Consider the following 10542-nt stretch of genomic DNA (forward strand, 5'->3'; position numbering starts at 1 on the left):
CTCGGAGGTCATGTTAATCAATCGACACTTCACTGGGTACCTCTGGATAGCTATAAGATTACCGACGAGGGAGTGTATAAGAACAAGAACTTCTACCAACTGTCATACGAATATAGGTCGATGGCCTTGGACAATGTTGAAGCGCCTGAACCGGACTACGTAGTTACAGGTACAGTGGTGATCATTTCGTGATTAAGTCTCACTGATATTCACTTTTCAGGTATACAGTTTTTTGTTGTGAATAATATGGTTCGTCTTTCTGTGCGTTTTAACAAGATGGATTGGATGAATGGCATTATATTGAAGAATCTAACCGAAACTATCACCGCAATGACGAATAACTTGTATTTATAAATCCCGTTATCTTTACGTACAACTACGGCACGTTACTGAATGCAAAGTTTCCTAGTCTCGATACGCGACCAGATACATTACTTCAAGTAGTGGATAATTAAGTTTCCCTTATATTAGAAATATATAAAAGTAAATCAAATTTAAATTTTATAATAACTCTAGTGTACTCGTGTTTAGTCAATATTTACATGTAAATAAAATTACTTAAATAAAACGGTTATTAGCTTTTATACTACAACCAAGTATTCCTAGAATTACAAAGATTCCCTTATATCAGAAACCCAGCTGATAAAAGATCCCTTTATTAACCTTAGAGCATATAATCTTTACCATATAGTATATCCAGCTAGCACCATAACAAAAGAAAGTATAATAATAACACAAGTTTACATATTTGGATCAACTCGTGGACCCGAGCAAATGAGAACGATTTCTTAACGTTACTTGATGCTCTGAACTCATATATTCAATCCAATGTTAAGATTGGTTCTAGTTTACCGGTTTGAACATAGTGGTAGTACTGGACTCTTATAACGGCTGTCAGCTGACGACGTGCTGTGATTGTGCTTCGGAACATATGAAAATTTATTTTCGTCACATTTGTGGATGTTATATGCGTGGAAAAATCATGACAAATGCACTTAAAGAAATGTATTTGAAGCACTTTGGTTTTGCTGTAATAAACACTGACAAGCTAAAGTTACAGAAATTGTTTTAACGCGTGCAGAATAATGCTGTACAAGTGATCACTCGGTGAAAATTTATAATTTAATTTCTTGTGTCAACGTTATAGAGAGAAGAAAAATCATGTAGATGGTAACTAGTTTGGTTCGATGAATGTCGTCGGTAGGATATCCTGTAGATAAATATCCTGACGAATCATTAATTTCGAAGCGACTTGCACAATTTGTCCAGACACATGTGCAAATAATATTTTAAGAACTTCATCTTCATCACTGGCTAGCAATAAAAGCGATTTGGTTCTGGAATAAAAGCATTACATTTATGAAGGAATACTTGTCGGACCTGATATTTAAAAATTAATGGCTGATGCAAAGTTTACAAAATGTTTAACACATGATGAAGCAGCAGCATGAGCAAAGTGTTGTTCACAACTTTCTCGGAAATCACAAATCCCAGGATAACAAGCACTTACTCGCCAATTTTTTGCAAAACTGCCACAAGATTTCAGCTCGAATGTCTCTCAAAATATATTTTCTGCATTCATGTCTAATATTTTTCTGTCCACGTTAATTTTGCATTAAGGCGAAATAATAAAAACTTAATTATATCCCTCAATGGATGCCCGATTCCTCAAGCAGAATCAGCTAAATACCTTGGAATCCATCTTGACGGTAGATGAAATTGGAAGCATCACGTTAGACAAAAAGCAAAACACATTAAAACCAAAATAAAACAACTATACGGTTAGTCGGAAGATACTCTCAACTTGATCTAAAATCAAAGAGGTTGATCTATAATACAATTATAAAGCCAATTTGGACCTATGGGGTGCAAATATGGGGTTGCACTAAAAATTCGAATCAGTTAGTCATACAGCGCTGTCAAAACAAGGTTCTTCGATTGATTACCAATGCCTATCGCTATGTAACCAATGAAGAACTGCACGATAACCTGGAAATCAAATGGATTTGCGAAGTTGTGCAGGATTTCGCCTTGAAACACGAAAGAAGATTACTAAATCATACTAACGTGGAAGCAATACAACTGCTGGACAGCGCGCAGGATGTCAGGAGATTGAAACGAACAAAACCATACGAACTTGTGTAAACATTTAGTGTGTATTATTAGTGTAAACTATAGCTATAAGTCATAATTAATAAATAATTATAATTTTATAATTGAGGAATACATACTGATGTATTTTCTCGCACTCGTCATGCTTGTTAATTAATCCAAGTACACAGGAAAAGTAGTAATAGATTAATTGTAGATTAAGATTGTACTAAGCGTATCTAATAAAGATGTTATAAAAAAAATGTCTAATATTATGGCTACAAAATTTGGGAGACACGAGCGAAAGAGAGCGGCTATACAAAGATTTTTAGGACGAAGGCATAGCCAGCCATTACTGTTGGACTTTAAAGTATGAAACAGATCCCAAGTAGTATAAAACACTCAGTTCAACCATTGTTCACTTGTGATTTATACTTTTTAATGGCCGTTAATGGTTAAAAATAGTAAAGTAATGAGTTTATTGAATATTTCGGAAACTAGAGACACTTTTAAAAAACAAGCTACTACCTTGGTTGCTAAAGTCCAAAACCGTACCGTGTAATCAAAAATAAATATTTATCATTATCAGGAAACAGGACACAGTTTAAAATTAGATAATAAGAGTGTTGCTATTTATATTTTGAGCCTTGGTAATAACGCTAAGTGATGTTAGTCTCAGTACTTCAGGACGTATTGTTATGTTATTTGAGTACAACTTGAAGTTGTCTACAGTTACTTGAACATTTTGTTTCAGCGAAAAAAAGTTTGACTAATAAAAATAAAACAAAAACAAACAAATAAGTTTGAAAAAAACTTATAAACTTTTAAGCTAATCTAAGATCACCAGTAATCCTGATAATGAGTGAAAATATAATTAAAAAGCACTATCGAGCAATTAAAATGAGAATCAGAAAAACTCATCGTAGATATTCAGAAAGCTGGAATAATGCCTCAGAAATTAAGAACCCGGACAAAGAAATTATTTATCTGAAAAATTCTGTTAAAATGTTCGTAGAATCACAGACCTGATTGAAACGGTAAAAAAAGTCTGTCAGCTATATTCTTAGATGTAACCCAAGTTGACATGTGAGATTTATCCACAAACTTTAGGATATGTTACCAAATCAGGGTACCAATCTTACATCTCAACCAGAATGATTAGAGTGAAATAAGAGGAACCAAGTTCTACAATAAAATAAATTAAACCTTATTGGGATAACTTGTTTATCTACTATATCATCATGGCGACACTTGTTGATAATATGGTGAGATTTGTTGTTGGAGACAAGAGCGAAGAAGCAACTAGAAAAAGAAAATTAGCAATGAGTATATTGAATTAACTTATAATATACAACGTTAACTACAATCCTGATGCAAAATTCTATAACTAACAACATATTGAAAAAAAATGAACTGGATTCGAAATATATTGAAAGAAAATCTCAATTATGCACTCATAATAAGTTGCTGTTGATAGTCCAGTTGTAGGGATATTCCGCGAGAAGATATATAAATAAAATACATATTTTTTTCAGAAAAAAGATGTATCGTAGATGCACCCAGATATAGAAATGATTATTTACACCGACACCTTCAGATACCGGCTATTAGTCCAGGAAATCAAGGGCGTCACAAAGAGTATTGCAACTCTTGAATAACAATAGAGTAAGATACAGACTCAAAAGAACCAAACATTACTGTATAATAGGACAAATGATTGAAGTATGTTTCCGTGCTTATTTGCGCAAGGAAATATTAAAAAACGTTCAAGATGAATCAAAGAACATAATTATTGTGTTTAGTGCTAACGACAGATAAACTATTTTTGATTGATATTTTGTTTTACTAGATGTTAGGCAAGTAAATTAAGCTATATGTTCACCTACTTATCTTGCAATAATATCCAATAATGTTTAGTTTAAAAGCTCGTGCTTCTCAACTCGCTTCCTTGCGGTGTACTGTTTTTCTTTATTTATCATATTTAGACTAGTAATATTTGACGGGATAAAAACGACACTAAAGTTTATTCCTTATTTGACATGTATTTTGTATTTAATTAAAACGAATTAAAGCAAGTACTCACCCAGACCGTAATATCAGAAAATGGGATAAACACATACCTGAAATAAAAGAGATAAAGATAAGTTGCATAAGGAAACTAGAACAAACAAAAAAAGTAGAAAGGACTTTCAACTTGTACATATACAACAACAAACAAATATATGTATCACTGTAGTATATATATATATATATATATATATATATATATTACAAATTACCATAGGCCATATATATATATATATATATATATATATATATATATATATATATATATATATATATATATATATATATTACAAATTACCATAGGCAATAATAAATTACATAATATATATAATATCCAAATATTCAAACAGTGAACTCACGACATACCACTCAATCACATCAACTTATAAAATTCGTCTAGTTGTCAAATGTCTGCAAAATTCTTCAAAACATTACTGATATGAAACATAAGAGATCGTGCTATATAGATGGATTGGATGAATGGCATTATATTGAATAATATAACCGAAACTATCACCGCAATGACGAATGACATGTAAAATAATGTCGCTTACTAATAATTGATAAACCTTCTGTTTTCTTTTTTAGAGATGAGGTGCGATTTGATGAAAACGTTGTGTGCCAATATTGTGACTGAAAACGAGCTTAGTAACTCAGCGTTTTCGCTTCCTTCGTTCCTTCGATTCACTCATACAGGATTTGATGCCGATGCCGGTCAAACCACAATACCGTATATGAACGTCTAACCGGTATATAACAAACCCGCAGTACCACTGAGGGCAATCGAAATTGGGTATAAAGAGAATAATCCGTATAGTGGATTAATAGCTCTCGTCATCTTTACGAACAACTACGGCACGTTGCTGAATGCAAAATTTCCTAGTTTTGATACGTGACCAGATACATTAGTTCAAGTGGTGGATAATTAAGTTTCGCTTATATTAGAAATGTATAAAAGTAAATCAAATTTAAATTTTATAAAAACTCTAGTGTACTTGTGTTTAATCAATATTTACAGGTAAATAAAAATTATTTAAATATAATGGTTATTAGTTTTTGTACCACAGCCAAGTATTCCTAGAATTACAAAGATTGCCTTATATCAGAAACCCACCTGATAAAGGATCCCTTTATTAAACTTAGAGCATATAATCTTTACCATATAATATATCCAGTTAACAGTAGAGGGGGACGAAACGCAAAAATAATTTAAAATAATATTTGTCACTATCTCAGGACACGTATATAATATATGTCACAGGACTCAGTTTAGTAAAATATCAAGTAATACGAGGGTTGCTCTGCAATGATCCCAACATCCCGTCGGACCGCTTCATCAACTTGAGGCCAGTATTATCCGATGTCAAAGCCAACAAGTATGGTATCGATGACGAAGAACATCCAAGAACCTGATCCTGCCTTTCGCGTTTTTTTGACCAACAACGTTCAAAGACCAACGGGTGCTGCACTTGCAAATTCAAGAAGGACATTGGTTCCTGGAGGTCATATTAATCAATCGACACTTCACTGGGTATCTTTGGACAACTATAAGATTACCGATGTGGGAATGTATAAGCCAACGTTATCCCACTCAATCGAATCAACTTATAAAATTCGCGTAGTTGTCATATGTCTGCAAAATTCTTCAAAACATTACTGATGTGAAACATAAGAGATTATAATCCGATAAACGTTGTTTTGGTGCTTTGCTTGTTTTGATACATTTCCAATAGCCACTTAATATTTATAATTACTCTGATTGAAAATGCCGAAGCCAATAATTTAATGGGGGTCACTCCTTTCCAGTAAAATGCGTTAGAGAGGTAAGTATTGGTATTATTAAATAATAAGTTGCTGGGTTTTTTATTGTAAATATTTTTATCGCGTTGCAGCTTCACTCATTATTAGTATGGAAACCGTGACTAAAATCTCAAAAAAAAGAAAAACAATATAATGTTGGATTCATCGAAAATAAAACGTCTACATACCTTGATGTTGAGTAGTTTTTTTCCATATAAACATAATTTAACCCAATTCGAATGCCAACATGAATGTTTAGCATTAAAATCTCCTCATATTATGAACTGATTTCCTGACATCTGAAAGAGTTACACGGATTTTTGGAGATGTTGATGATGACAATATTTACAGATTTATCCCTAGCTGTTTGAGAGGATAATATGGGTCTGTCTACCTTCCATTTTTTCGTAATATTAGTGAAATGTTTCAGAAATTAGACAAATGTCTATTTCTTGATCTAAAGCCAGATCAGAGATCAGAGAATCAGACTATTAAATAACATGTTGTTGTAACAACATGCTGTTGTAAGTTGATGGAACCTAAAAGATTTTATTGCGGAACTCTTTACTTTTTTAGTGATTTACAAACATATGAATGAATTACATCACATACATCGAACAAACTTATGAATCATTAAATTGAACTTATGAAAATACATATCTTGTGTTCTGTAAACTTCATAGAAGCTTATATCTCTCGGCTACTAGATGGATAAAATACTACTCAAAGGTACAAGAGTGATCTTGGGAACTAGGGCAAAGGGTATAAACGAGACAACATAACTACATATCATCATCGGAATAAGTTTTAAAATAGATGATAAAATTGTTTAATTAAAAATATTTATAAATGCAATTTATAAACAAAACAATTTATAAATTGTTTAAAAAAATATTTATTATTTGATACCATTATCAAAACCAATCATCGCCGACTTTGGTTAGTTTTAATAATTTCAAAAGGACCATACATCAAATGATACTGTTAAATATACTTCCGCCCAAAAAAAATATGTTGTTTTATTGTTGTGTGATCGACCGGATAATGTAAATTATGTTATATCGCAACGATTATGTGTCATTTTATTTAAAAAATTTATAACCTGTTTGTAAACATTTACTATCAACATCCTTCAACAAAAACCATTTCAGAAAACAATGAGCAACTGCAGTAAAGGGATAGTTTACAGGCCGTCCTGAGAAGCACCACAATAATCGAACTCATAAATTGAACTGTGCTCCGGATTGTACTCCTAATGATGCTTATATAAATAATCATATTCATAAGGAAACTGACACTCTAGAAATCAAGCACTTCATATCTCACTCTTTCCACAAACAACAACTCAGTTCAAGTTCTCCTGAAAACGCGCTTGTTCGAGAACTGGTCGACGTATTGGGAGTTTAACACCGCTGAAACGACCTCATCCGTCGCTACGGTTATAACTTTTGCCCCATACGATAGTATCCAGTCGTGTGTTAACTCAAGTTCGCGGATAAATAGAATCGCCAGGTCCTCGTGTCCAATAACTGCTGTCCGAAAAAAAATATGTTGTTGTTTTATTATTGTGGGATTGACCGGATAATGTAAATCATATTATATCGCAACGATTTGTAACCTGTAAACATTTACTATCAACATTTTTCAATAAAAAGCCATTTCAGATAACAATGAGCAACTGCAGTAAAGGGATAGTTTACAGGCCGTCCTAAGAAGCACCACAATAATCGAACTCATAAATTGAACTGTGCTCCGGATTGTACTCCTAATGATGCTTATATAAATAATCATATTCATAGGGAAACTGACACTCCAGAAATCAAGCACTTCATATCTCATTCATTCCACAAACAACAACTCAGCTAAAGTTCTCCTGAAAACGCGCTTGTTCGAGAGCTAGTCGACGTGTTGGGAGCTTAACACCGCTGAAACGGCCTCATCCGTCGCTACGGTTATAACTTTTGCTCCATACGACAGTATCCAGTCGTGTGTTAACTCAAGTTCGCGGATAAATAGAATCGCCAGGTCCTCGTGTCCAATAACTGCTGTCCGAAAAAAAATATGTTGTTTTATTATCGTGGGATTGACCGGATAATGTAAATCATATTATATCGCAACGATTTGTAACCTGTAAACATTTACTATCAACATTTTTCAATAAAAAGCCATTTCAGATAACAATGAGCAACTGCAGTAAAGGGATAGTTTACAGGCCGTCCTAAGAAGCACCACAATAATCGAACTCATAAATTGAACTGTGCTCCGGATTGTACTCCTAATGATGCTTATATAAATAATCATATTCATAGGGAAACTGACACTCCAGAAATCAAGCACTTCATATCTCACTCATTCCACAAACAACAACTCAGTTCAAGTTTTTCTGAAAACGCGCTTGTTCGAGAACTGGTCGACGTGTTGGGAGTTTAACACCGCTGAAACGACCTCATCCGTCGCTACGGTTATAACTTTTGCCCGATACGACAGTATCCAGTCGCGTGTTAACTCAAGTTCGCGGATAAATAGAATCGCCAGGTCCTCGTGTCCAATAACTGCTGTCCGAAAAAAAATATGTTGTTTTATTATCGTGGGATTGACCGGATAATGTAAATCATATTATATCGCAACGATTTGTAACCTGTAAACATTTACTATCAACATTTTTCAATAAAAAGCCATTTCAGAAAACAATGAGCAACTGCAGTAAAGGGATAGTTTACAGGCCGTCCTGAGAAGCACCACAATAATCGAACTCATAAATTGAACTGTGCTCCGAATTGTACTCTTAATGTTACTTATATAAATAATCAAATTCATAGGGAAACTGACACTCCAGAAATCAAGCACTTCATATCTCATTCATTCCACAAACAACAACTCAGCTAAAGTTCTCCTGAAAACGCGCTTGTTCGAGAGCTAGTCGACGTGTTGGGAGCTTAACACCGCTGAAACGGCCTCATCCGTCGCTACGGTTATAACTTTTGCTCCATACGACAGTATCCAGTCGTGTGTTAACTCAAGTTCGCGGATAAATAGAATCGCCAGGTCCTCGTGTCCAATAACTGCTGTCCGAAAAAAAATATGTTGTTTTATTATCGTGGGATTGACCGGATAATGTAAATCATATTATATCGCAACGATTTGTAACCTGTAAACATTTACTATCAACATTTTTCAATAAAAAGCCATTTCAGATAACAATGAGCAACTGCAGTAAAGGGATAGTTTACAGGCCGTCCTAAGAAGCACCACAATAATCGAACTCATAAATTGAACTGTGCTCCGGATTGTACTCCTAATGATGCTTATATAAATAATCATATTCATAGGGAAACTGACACTCCAGAAATCAAGCACTTCATATCTCACTCATTCCACAAACAACAACTCAGTTCAAGTTTTTCTGAAAACGCGCTTGTTCGAGAACTGGTCGACGTGTTGGGAGTTTAACACCGCTGAAACGGCCTCATCCGTCGCTACGGTTATAACTTTTGCCCCATACGATAGTATCCAGTCGTGTGTTAACTCAAGTTCGCGGATAAATAGAATCGCCAGGTCCTCGTGTCCAATAACTGCTGTCCGAAAAAAAATATGTTGTTGTTTTATTATTGTGGGATTGACCGGATAATGTAAATCATATTATATCGCAACGATTTGTAACCTGTAAACATTTACTATCAACATTTTTCAATAAAAAGCCATTTCAGAAAACAATGAGCAACTGCAGTAAAGGGATAGTTTACAGGCCGTCCTAAGAAGCACCACAATAATCGAACTCATAAATTGAACTGTGCTCCGGATTGTACTCCTAATGATGCTTATATAAATAATCATATTCATAGGGAAACTGACACTCCAGAAATCAAGCACTTCATATCTCACTCATTCCACAAACAACAACTCAGTTCAAGTTTTTCTGAAAACGCGCTTGTTCGAGAACTGGTCGACGTGTTGGGAGTTTAACACCGCTGAAACGGCCTCATCCGTCGCTACGGTTATAACTTTTGCCCCATACGATAGTATCCAGTCGTGTGTTAACTCAAGTTCGCGGATAAATAGAATCGCCAGGTCCTCGTGTCCAATAACTGCTGTCCGAAAAAAAATATGTTGTTGTTTTATTATTGTGGGATTGACCGGATAATGTAAATCATATTATATCGCAACGATTTGTAACCTGTAAACATTTACTATCAACATTTTTCAATAAAAAGCCATTTCAGAAAACAATGAGCAACTGCAGTAAAGGGATAGTTTACAGGCCGTCCTAAGAAGCACCACAATAATCGAACTCATAAATTGAACTGTGCTCCGGATTGTACTCCTAATGATGCTTATATAAATAATCATATTCATAGGGAAACTGACACTCCAGAAATCAAGCACTTCATATCTCACTCATTCCACAAACAACAACTCAGTTCAAGTTTTTCTGAAAACGCGCTTGTTCGAGAACTGGTCGACGTGTTGGGAGTTTAACACCGCTGAAACGGCCTCATCCGTCGCTACGGTTATAACTTTTGCCCCATACGATAGTATCCAGTCGTGTGTTAACTCAAGTTCGCGGATAAATAGAATCGCCAGGTC

At 34.4% G+C, this 10542-nt stretch overlaps 1 protein-coding gene and 1 long non-coding RNA gene across 3 annotated transcripts in view; one reads left to right on the forward strand and one right to left on the reverse strand.

Moving 5' to 3' along the window:
• The window catches only part of Ubr3 (Ubr3 ubiquitin ligase), a 209657-nt gene that overhangs the window by 65344 nt on the left and 133771 nt on the right, over positions 1-10542 (reverse strand). The gene's annotated exons all lie outside the window — the stretch shown is intronic.
• On the forward strand, positions 49-568 carry LOC143202641 (uncharacterized). Its single transcript, XR_013007205.1, has 2 exons — positions 49-169; positions 221-568. It is a non-coding gene; the product is annotated as an uncharacterized LOC143202641 (long non-coding RNA).

This window comes from Rhynchophorus ferrugineus, unplaced genomic scaffold, assembly GCF_030347505.1.
Source record: "Rhynchophorus ferrugineus isolate W39M unplaced genomic scaffold, kcgeb_rfMv2 rfM1, whole genome shotgun sequence".
Classification (NCBI taxonomy): Eukaryota; Metazoa; Arthropoda; class Insecta; order Coleoptera; family Curculionidae; genus Rhynchophorus; species Rhynchophorus ferrugineus.